This window comes from Teleopsis dalmanni, chromosome 2, assembly GCF_002237135.1.
Source record: "Teleopsis dalmanni isolate 2A chromosome 2, ASM223713v2, whole genome shotgun sequence".
NCBI classification, from domain to species: Eukaryota; Metazoa; Arthropoda; class Insecta; order Diptera; family Diopsidae; genus Teleopsis; species Teleopsis dalmanni.
Window position 1 is genome coordinate 72,398,519 of NC_051847.1, and position 12,275 is coordinate 72,410,793.

At 24.8% G+C, this 12,275-nt stretch overlaps 1 protein-coding gene across 3 annotated transcripts in view; it reads left to right on the top strand.

Moving 5' to 3' along the window:
• Positions 1–12,275, top strand: part of LOC119684775 (14-3-3 protein zeta) — a 47,681-nt gene that overhangs the window by 6,247 nt on the left and 29,159 nt on the right. The window contains exon 1 of one of the 3 annotated variants that reach the window (XM_038098890.1): positions 204–302. The exons of the other annotated variants lie outside the window; for them this stretch is intronic. The gene's annotated coding sequence lies outside the window, so the exon portion shown is untranslated. Of the gene's footprint in view, positions 1–203; positions 303–12,275 lie in introns of those variants that run through there. 3 annotated transcript variants of the gene reach the window in all.

Sequence of the window (12,275 nt, forward strand, 5' to 3'; positions counted from 1 at the left end):
AATATGCTCTTTCCCCCCATTTGCTTCATTTAACTTCAGTTCAAATTTTCACTCTCTCTCATTTTTTGAATGCAGCAGTGTGTCTTTATAATAAGAATTTGTGTGCGCTCTTATTTTCAATAATTTTAGTTGCCATCTACAGTTGAGATAAGTGTATTTTTCTATTCTTTCTGATTTGATTTTTTTTTCTCCGCACCATTGCTGTACGTTTTTTTAGAGTCTCCTCGGGTGTATGCGGTGGCCGTCGATTTTAGTCGTTCGTCTTCGTTGTAGTCGTCGTTGTCATTTCAATTGAGGCAAAAGTAAGTAAAAATTTTTTACCTACTTGAAATTGGAATAATTTAAATAAAAAAAATTCAACAAATTAAATTTTTTTTTGTATATGAACTCAAAAACCGTTTTATGTAATTTATATTTGATTCAAGTGAAAAATGTGCTGCTAATGTGTTTAAATGTTGCTAAGAATATTTGATTAGTAAAAAAAAATATTTTCAATGCGATCGATAAAATACTACGCAAAATGTTAAATTATGAAAAAAATTCTATTCGTCACTTACAATGTGAACATTGTTCGGTAAAAAGAAGACAAGCACGCCACGGCCTCCACCTTTTTGGGTTATGGTTGCGTTGCTAATCGCTATTCGATTATGGATAAAAATAAAATTCTTATTAGAATTTTCTTGTGAAAAATGTGAAGTAGAAAAATGTGCTTTTAAGTAGTTCAAGTTGCTGCTGCTGTGCTTTAATTGTGCGGCACTTTTTTCGTTTTTAATAAACCGTAGAAGAAACGATTGAAGCAAAATGAAAAAGTGCATTCCTCTTACAATTTTAATAAAAAAATAAATTAAAATTTACTATTCAGTTTTTAGTAAATTGGAAATTAGTTTTAGATTTTTAATAGAATAATTAAAGGAAAATATACATACATACATATATATTTTCATGCTTTTTACACTATTCCTAATATATTCATTTTGCACTTTTTGTAGTCGCGCAATACTGTCTGTATTGCGCTTGTATATATATGTGTGTATATTTTATTAGTGTTTATATGTAGTTGTGAATTTGTATTTGTCGGTTAAATAGTCAAGCAAGCAAGCAGCCAGCTACAAGTCGTCATTCGAGTATTTCTTTATTCATATTTTTTTTGTTGTTTTTTCATTTGTTTTTTTTTTTTTGTTTTCGATAAATTTTATTATATCCATCTATTCTCGCTCGTCGTTTTATTCTTTTGACTTACGGTGGAGCTTACTATTCCGTTTTTATATTCGTTGTAGGCACAAAGTGTGCTGCTGCTGTTCGCTTGGTACGTAGTTAACGGTGGTGTGTAGCGGCATGTTGCCTGGCTCGCGATACTTTTCGTTTCATTTCGTTTCGTTTATGCAAGGTTCTGTGTACAAAATTGTACTCTTCTCTTGTACTTCTCATCTACTTCTCATGCTTATTTGTATGCCAGACTTAACGTATACATTTCATATAGTAAGCATGCTGCTACCGACTGCAGGCAACAGTCCGCATATTATTTGTCTCCTCTACTAGTAACATTTGTGCTTGAGCAGAACTTTTAAATTTGAGTCTGTGTATTATTCTCTCTCTTTCTCTCTCTTGCTCTCGCTCTCCGGCGGTGTTTCGTTGTTCTGCTTTGGTATATTCTGGCTCTAGCTGGCGATTGCTTTGAACAATTTCGAATAAACACCACTGCGCATGTTTATTTTGAATGGGTGTAGTTACTTTATTTCGTCTGAAATCGTTGGAGCTATATACATAATTACCACTGTTGTATGTCGCACACATTAAATAAATTCCTTAATTTCCAAGCAATTTGCACTATCTTATGAATTATGTCAATTTTTTTTGGGATAGTTTTTTTTTTCTATTTATTTATTTTTTATTTGATTTTTGGTGACAAAAGCTTTACAACTACAACAGTTTATGATGCTAGTGATTAGAGTTCAGTGTCTGAAAAATTACTACTATTTAATGTAATGTAATCATAATATATGTGTAAATACATATAATATGTTATTAGGACATAATATGTAGTCCCTGTTGAGTATTAAAATTTAACAATGTGTCGAAAGGTTTTCTTTTTTTTTTTTTGTCTTCAATCTGTGCTGTGTAAATTAACCCAAGAGATAGACACTTCAACTGGTTCTTTAATTGTAATGTAAAAAAAATAATCTATATATGAAAATTTGCATATCATTTCACAAAAGGCAGAAAAAAAAATTAACATAAAAATAAGCTTTGCAAATTTCCATAGTTACTTCGGTTTTCCAGTAAAATCGTAGGTTATTTGAAAAATTCCTAAATTTAAATAGTATACCGAAATGCGATTATTTAATTATTAATATATTTAAATATAATTTACTTTTCATTGTGTTATATATTATAAAACTTTTTCTTTTAACATTGTAAAAGTTTTTGCAGAGGTTTTCTTAAATAATGTTCCACTACATTTCTTCATCAATCTCCTGCTAGTACTGTCTTGATTGTGGTTATTTTTTATTTATTTATCTTCTTCTTTTATTTTTTATTTATTTGTTTTTTTCTTTTATTTTTTATTTATTTGTTTTTTTCTTTTATTTTTTATTTATTTATTTTTTTCTTTTATATTTTATTTTTTTCTTTTATTTATTTTTTAACGTTTATTTTTTATTTTTTATTTATTTGTTTTTTTCTTTTATTTTTTATTTATTTATTTTTTTCTTTTATTTATTTTTTAACGTTTATTTTTTATTTATTTTTGTTTTTTATTTTGTTGTATATATATATTATTTTTTGTATATATTTATATTATTTTTTCTATATATTTATTATTTTTTATATATATATTTTATTTTTTGTATATATTTATATTATTTTTTGTATATATATATTATTTTTTATATATATATTTTATTTTTTGTATATATTTATTATTTTTTATATATATATTTTATTTTTTTATATATATTTTATTTTTATTATATATATTTATTACTTTTTTTAATATATATTTATTTTTTTATATATATATGTTTTTTTATATATACTTTTTTATTTTCTATATTATTTTTTTATTTTTTATATATATTTTTTTACTTTTTTATAATATAATTTATTTTTTTGTAATATATATTTTTATTTTTTGTATATATTTTTTTATTTTTTTATAAATATTTTAAATTTTTTTACATATATTTTTTATTTTTTATATATATTTTTTGAAGTTTTTTATTTAAATTTTTTTATTTTTTATTATATTTTTTATTTATATGTTTTTATTTAAATTTTTATTTTTTTTTAATTTATATTTTTTTTAAATTTTTTATTTATATTTTTTATTTATATTTTTTATTTATATTTTTTATTTATATTTTTTATTTATATTTTTTATTTATATTTTTTATTTATATTTTTTATATTTTTTATTTTTTTTATTTATATATTTTATTTTTTTTATTTTGTATATATATATTTTTTTTCTTTATTTTCTTTATTTTTTAAGATATATTTGCGTATCAGATACCTATGTAAGTTCTCTCAGATAGAATATAAGTTTTGGGTATACGCTTTGATGTCCTTTTCTACTAAACAACCTAGTGCTAAAACACAGCCACACACCACTTCTATTAAAGTTTCATTGTTCCAACTTTTGGCGGAGTGACACGTGCTACAATAATCAAAGCATAGGGCGTAATTCCAATAAATTATTGTTGTAGTAAAACGCGGAACCCAAAAAATATTATTTCAACGTGCTCAATGATTAATGTCTTCAACAAACATAACTCAATTTGAGAATTTAGTACTTTTACTTTTCATATATATAAAAGTAATTATAGCAACTCAAATTACAATTTTTTAATATACAAACTTTTGTACTTTTATTGTATTTATTAATAATACTTTAATAACAGACTTCATAATTGATAATTATTCAATTTGTTTATGCACGAGTGCTAAGTTAATATTATATAGTATTTTCATATCTATTTGACGTGGAAGTGCTAATTTGATTTTTCTTTTGTCATAAATTATAGTAAAATAATTGTTTAGATAAATTTTTCTTAAATGAATGGGAGGTACTATTATGAGTATAATGTGGAGAAGTATTCAAAGAGTGTAATAAAATATTAATATAAATTTGCTACTATATATAAGAGTTGTAGAAAAGAAAATGCAAATTTATTGTAACAGGCTTTTCACTTCAAATGTAAAATTATAGGTATTTTGCGTTAATACTTGTAATAAAATACATAAGTACTTAACATGTGTAATTAATAATAATTAATTTATCTTAAAGTAATAAAGTCAATAACACCGTTTGTATTGCAAATAAATATTCAAAATTATGATGTACTGTCATTATAGGTATACGATACTTAAATTACGATTATAATATCATAGGCCTATATAAGCTACAACGGCTTTGTAATGGGCAATAAACAAATTGACGCGCCAAAATTTGATGTGCGGCTTTTGTAGAAAAATAAATTATTAAGAATTGTTCATGATTAATTTTTTTTTTTTTTTTGTTAATAAAAATTCGTTTTTCTCTGCGTTATTTTTTTATTTATTTTTTTAATAAAAAGTGATCAAGCAATATTTTTTGATCGCATTTTAAAGACGCGACAAAACTACAAATATACAAAAATACCATAAAATAATATATTTTTCTTTAACTGTATATATATATATATCTACTACACTCGTATTCGTTCCTCATTTCATTTAAATTAGCCGGTATTTTTTCAATGAACCTTAAACTGAACGTAAAGAAGAAGAATTGTAAGAAAAAGAATGAAGATTTTTTTTTTAGTTGCTTGGTTAGTGTCTTGCTTTCTTGTCTTTTCTTTCTTCATACAATTCATTATATATTTTTTTTATTTTTGTCGTACTAACTTAAAGATTATAGCTTTTTTTTATAGATGTGGTATTTCTCTTTTTATATGTTTGTTCATTCGTTTACTAATAGTTTATTTTTAACTTTGCCGTCAATATACTTAGTTCAACATTTTCTTTTGATCGGTACTCTATAGATGAGAGGAATTACTTCATATAAATGTAAAAACTTGTATTATTTAAGAGTCATAGCACATTCAATCAATGTGATGAATTATTTTCAGATATATGTATTGTCTTCTATCTTTTGATTTTTTTTTTCTTGTAATAAAATGCGATTTTGGTTACTGAAAGACTTAATGCTTTTAGTCATACTACTCACTTAAACAATTTTATATTTTGTAAATTCAGTGTGTATTATTTTTTGTTGAAAATTACATCTAATAGAATTATGAATTATATTAAAATTACGACCAGATTCTACATATAAAAATATTTTAATGTGGTTATTGAACTTTTTGAAAGTATGTGATATCTTATAGTAATTTTTTTTTAAATTAATTTGCAAATTCAAATCTAATAAAACAATATATGCTATATAAAGCAGACAATACTATAAATGTATAGTTGACAAAAATATGATGGCTTTTGAGCTTGAACATTGAATGAATCAATAAATAGCGAAGTACTATTCATGTTGAAGAACCAAACTGGTTGACAGAACTAATAGGGAAGTTATTTACTTCTCCTCTTAAATAAAATCTAGTACTAACATTCATTTCACATAAATAAAACAGTGATATAAATCTTCATATACAACAAATGAACCAAGAAATGATCCAAAACTTTTGGATATTGTATAAAATTTGAATGAATGAACCTTTTGAATGATTTAAAGGTATTAAAAATTTCATTAAAAAAATTGTTTGATTCTGTGGATCCTATTCCTTATACCTTATTACATTTTCATAAAAGAGGAATAATCTAATTTATATTAAGAAAGATATGTTGTACTTAAAAAAATAGTTTAATAAATTTATCAGAATAAAACTGACAGGCTGCCCTACATATCACTATCTAATCTCAGAGCAATCACTAGCCGTACAGGGCGGTATGCAAATCTTAGATCAGTCATCGAATCGATCAGTGGTGTTTGTGAAGAATACATAAATTAGTTAAAGAGAAGGGAGGAACTCTGTAAAAGCCCGGCAGATAAGAAAAAGTTAAAGTGTCCAGTTGCAGTAACTCGGAAAAACCTTAATATAAGACTAGAATAAATCAAATATTCTGTTCTTATGGAATCCATATACATATTTAAACGATTAAATAAAAAAAGTGTTAAGTTCTGAGTCTAGAGTGTAGTTTTAAATTACACTTTTCTACAAATTAAGTTCGCGTATTACAACTAATCAAATATAATTTGGTCTAAAAATACTTTAATATCTAACAATGCTGACGCAATATAATCGACAAATTGCAGTATAACGCAAAAATCATAAAACTGAATTTTTTCAAGAGAATAAAAAATATTTTTTTCATATACTTAAAATTATATATATTTTGGATTGATCAATAGTCGTAGTATTTAGAAATGACCTTTTCCCCCCAGAAGTCGAATTTCACAATTTCATATCGAATTAAATCAGTTAAAATTGTTGTTTGTTTAATTAAGTAATGCAATATTTTGACGCATTTTCTTTAGATTTACGCACGTAATTCTGAACTGCAAATTTTCAAGAATTTTCAAGAAGTATTTTTTTCATTTGAAATTGAATGGTATTGAAAAAATGTTGGGAAACTATTAATTTATTCAAATTTTTGATATAAGCAATATACTCACGTGTTGACAGGAACCTCTCGAATTTTTATTGATTACTGCAGAACAGTTTTTATTGGGTAGACAATTCTCTGAAATTTTTTGTGCCAATCTAGATCTATAGAATATTTCGTATCAAGAACTTTTCTTATTACAAATAATGATATTAAGTGATTGGGCTTAGTTTTCTTTCAAATATCGGGGAAAGCTTCTCTTTTTCGAATTTTTTATGACTGCTATGAATAACTGAGAATCCAGTTCTTCTTCACTAAGACGCTACTATTGCTAAATCTCACCATAAACGAAATATTAACAAAAACAGTGTTACCACCAGTTCGAAACTTATAATAGTTATTGGGTTCGGTTCAATCTATGTATGAAATATAAATGTTTTTACTTTCTGATATATATATTCTGATATAAAATATTTTTAATATCTATATGTAATAATAAAGTTTAAAAAATTATTTATTTATGACAAAATAAATAATAATTTATTTTAAAATAAATTAAAAATATAACAATACTTTCTGATACATATATTTTTAAATATTGTACGGATGTGTTACATATAGCAAAGCCTCAAATACTACCTTAAAGCAATTACAGATAGCTCAAAACCTGGCTTTAAGTAAACTGTTTAAGATTCCATGGTATACTAGATCAACAGACATACATAGAGATCTTAGGATTGACTCAGTGAAAAAATATATCAGAGACAGAGCTCTAAAATTATTCACTAAAGTTGATACGCTAATTAACCCCGCCCTAACAATCCTCAAGTCCACTTCTGGACTCTCAGGAAGATATTCTGATTTAAGGTCCGTTATCAACTAAAAGGCAAATAAATGATATGATTTTTTTTAGCCTAGTTAAAGCCTAGTGTGGGGTAGAGATAAGCCCCCCAGCCATTATAGAGTAAAAGTGCGTAATAGCACTAACTCAAGAAGAAGAAGAAGAATCAAGAATCAAGAATATCTATATGTAATAATAAAGTTTAAAAAATTATTTATTTATAACGAAATGAATAATAATTTATTTTAAAACAGATTAAAAATATAACAATATAAAAATAAATACAAATTTATATATTCTATGTTTAATGAATGCCCACATAGCTCTTGTAGAACTTCTCTAATAACTAATTAAAATATTTTACTACAAAAATAGTTAAATATTTGGAATGTAAAATTAACTTTTTTTTAAACTTCTCTTTATTGAATATTTTATCATTGATATATTCCGAACTCTTGTATTGAATGCCGTAATGAATCATTTTTTTATGATGTTATTTTTTTGCTGTATTTTTAAGCATATTTAGTTCTTTGTTTGTTTTATTTAGCATTTATAAATTAATTTTATTTATCATTCTTATATATAGTGAGTTGATATATTTTGAACTGAACAGTGAGTGACCTTGTTTAATTTACATATAAGGTGCATATTTTTTGTGAATCACGTAAATGAAATAAATGTGATTTGTTTACAACGTAATTTTGAAGGCAGAAATATATAAACGCTCTGTGTACTTTCAATTATCGTTTTTTTTTTTTTTGATTCTACAGTTTTATTCATTATTTTTTAAATTGGCTATTATTCATTATTTATTAATAAAAGAAAAGTTGATTCTAAATGTGCCTGTTGCTACGGCTAAAATTTAGTAAAACTCGGAGCGACACATGAACAAATTTTATGTATAAAATACATATGTACATATATATATATCGGCATATAAATAAGTTCTACATAATTGTAAATGGGAATAAATTTATTAACTTAATAAATTAAACATTGATATTGGCAATGATTTTGAACTTCAAAAGTTATTTTTAAACTTTATTAATATTAAATTTAATATTTCTATGTGCATGTATTCGTTGCGAGATTCGCAAATATTTCTAAATATTTTGTAAATTGTAGAAATTTTAAAGTCTTTTAAAATTTTATCCTTCTAATAAAATGTTTACAATGAGACGTATTAATTGGTACCTATTATTATTCAGTACATTCTTCACTGATATACCTTGTACGTGTAATAGCCCAGACAGATAAATTTCAAGTGACAGGAATCTTATAGAAGCCGTGAGCGACAAATGATTAGTTTACATAGACATTTGGTTCCAGGACGTTGACCTGGCGGTTCGGTTATTCACTTAGTTCAAAGAGTAGATATGAAGAGTAGATGATTTGCGTCCATTTACTGAATAACAATATATGATTTTTATAAATTATATTTACTATTATATTTATATTAATGTGATATATATAATAATGTGTATATGAATCGTTTATTATTATAAAAAAATAAAATAATAATGAATCGCTTAAGTTATATCTTAAGTTAAGTTATACCTTAATCATGTACGTAAAAGAAATTTTATTTCTATATTATTGGTAGCACTTATCAATTGGCTTCCAAGATGATTCATATCGCGAACTACATAGTACTGAGTAAAAAATGTAGTTCTAATGGATAAAAAATTTTAATTAAACTCATGTCAAACTATGTGTGTTTATTAGAGCTGAGTAAAAAAAATGTAAGTTCTGATGGCTTAAGAATTTTCATTAAACTCAGATCAAACTCAGATGTTATATTAACACTTTGCAAAAAGGGCTTTGCGATGAATTTATCTATTTGATTTTCTATCTGCGTTTTTGTTCATTAAGCGTATATAGTTATATCCCTTTCATCTCATAGATAAATAAAATGTAAACACTTAAGCGTTTATTGAAAAAAGGTAAAAGTCAACTAATTATTTACTTTTTTTTAAAATTAGTATTCAAAAGCAATAGCAATATATCTATTGCTATTTCGTAATATATCAGTATTATTATTTTATTATTGATAATATATTTTAGTATTCAAAATTTTTTTTTTTTACTTTTTTTTTTGGTATGTAGGAAAGAAAGATATTCTTGACAGGGAAATTTTTATATTTATGTATAAATTATATAAAATTTATACTGATAATTTATTTTGAAAAAGTTTTATTGTTCTCAATTAACCTTTTGTTTTCAAAATGAGACATTCATCAAAGGATTTGTAGGATAAAAAATTGTTAATATATATGCTTAAAATGTGATTGATTGGTTAGCAAAAATGTGGAATTTCAAGCAATGCATAAGATAATTAATATAAATAAATTTTTTCAATTGCTACAAAAAAATAAACTAATTTGTTAATAAAGCCAATTATTTTTTTACACTACCCTAATTAAAAGAAACAATTACAATCACATTATATATAAAAACAATTGCTATGTTAGGTAAATCATTTAACATGTACTAACTAAGTCATCATAACTTTGAAATAAGGCTTGTATATTAAACGAAGATAACATTAGTATGATTTTGTTGTGAAATGCTTAATGAACATAGCTTTCTTTTTAAATATTAATCACACATTTAGTTTTGATTTATGAAACGATTTTGGATCAAGTAGTTTCACACCTACAGGCAATAATGTCAGTTAATTTCAATGTCAAAACATTATTTTATTTAGAAGTCAGTACAGATTTAGCGAACACAACAAATATAACATATAAAATATTACAACACTTTAAGCAACAATTTGAGTAAATATTATGTATTAATTGGTACGATCTTTTAGAACTCTAGTTAGATAAGGTCACTGAGAATCTTATAACGCCAGACCCATACACGCTGGTTACTTAATACAGCCTTGGTAATTAATACTCTATACTCTTCATGTTACTATACATTGTACTTTACATTACTATACATTGTTATGATACTAATAGTATGTTTCTAAGTAAAGCAATCTTTCTAAATATATCATTTAATTACTGAGATATGCTTAACCATATTATAAATATTTTTTTTAATTAAAGTTTTATTGCTACCATATAAATGTACTTCCCTTTGGGAAGTTTTTACTTGTTGGGATTATCTTGTAGATCAAGATAATTGTTTATCAATTAAATCTTTCACATTAAAGACGGCAAAATTTCTGAAATGGTTTATAACTACTTCGTCTGAATATAGCTTCTGGGTTAATGTCTGTAGTATAAATTGAAAATAATAATAAAGAAAAAAATTATAATAATTTTTTTCAGAGCAGTAAAATAATTTATTTTAAATTTATGCTTAATGATGTTAATAAAACAATTGCCGTACTCGTATAAATAAAAACGAACAGCAATAAGGATAACAAATGTGAATGCGAGACTGTCACGCAATGGTTCCACAGGTGCATGACTATTCAAGTACTTTTATTTGCTGCCTCTCTATACTAAACTAAACATGTGTATTTAAATTTTACAATAATTAAACTAAAATATGTATAAAATGTTGTTGACAGACAGCAACTTGTCGTCTTAACATGCCATTTTACAAGTATACCAAGTGTTCGAAATGTAAACACACAGTGAATATGTATACAAACTGAATTGCATATATAAGCACATGTATGTATGTAATTATATTATATATAGATAAGTTAAAGCAAAAAGATACATCTGTGAAGAAATAATTTTGTTGTATTAAATCTTAAAAATTAACCGTGATGGTAATAATAATTACTAAATGTTTGTAATTGTTTTGTTTATTTCACTATTCGAAGGGTCGTAGGAAGGAAGTGATTTAATTTTTCGATGTCAAATGAATAAAAAACACATCCACTCTTTTAAAAATTGTTTTAATTACTTCAAATATTCTCTTTCGATGTGTCATGCCTTTGTCTGTAGATGTCAATTTGTTACAATTCTTAATTTATATTAACTAATATATCGTTAAAGAAAAGATATTCAGTAGATATATGTTTTGTTATATTTGCGTGTTAAAATCTGATTGAAATGAATTGTCACACATTATTGACGCACTGTAAATTTGGATAGCTTCCGTTCCATTACATACTAATTTATTACTATTACTTCAAAAATAAATGGAAATATATCGTGAAGTAAGGTTGCGTTCTTTCGTGAACTGTAACGCCAATGATTAATGTTGACTACTAAAATTAAATTATTGCTTACTATTTGTGTAAATGCTTTACAAGTAAAATACATCTTTTTTTTTCCAATAATTTATTTATGTCAACTAGTAATAGTATAAGATTACTCATACTCATGTAGAAGGAACAATTTATATATATTTTTATTGAAGAAAGTACCGTTGAAAGTTTCGCCAATCGAATTGATTATCTCAACTTTATTCTCAGCATTTTAAATAAACACCGCAACTGGATTTCAGAGAGCAGATATACTGACTGATCAAAGTTCAAAAATCAACTAAAAAACAATATTATCACAAAAAATCCAAATCCTATCTGAAGTAGAGGTAGTGTATTTTGGTGGATATTGTGTCCTGTCCTATCCAACATTACCGAGGGATTTCTCTCACTTCAGCTGTATTCAAAGAAGTCTTCAACTTTTCTAGATCAATTCATTGTCGAAAATTCTTCTTCTATATTGTGTAAGAGCAGGACATTCTCCAAAAATATTTAAGGATGTTTCTGTCTATTTCATATGTAGCTTTTATTCGTCTTGTTTAAAGGACGTTCTGGGATTTGGTAGAAATTTGCTCTTATCAGATTATTTCGAGAAGTGGAGTTTTGTACCGCGAGAACACAAAACACTTGTTTTGTGTGACTTTTATTACTATTCAAATATTCTTA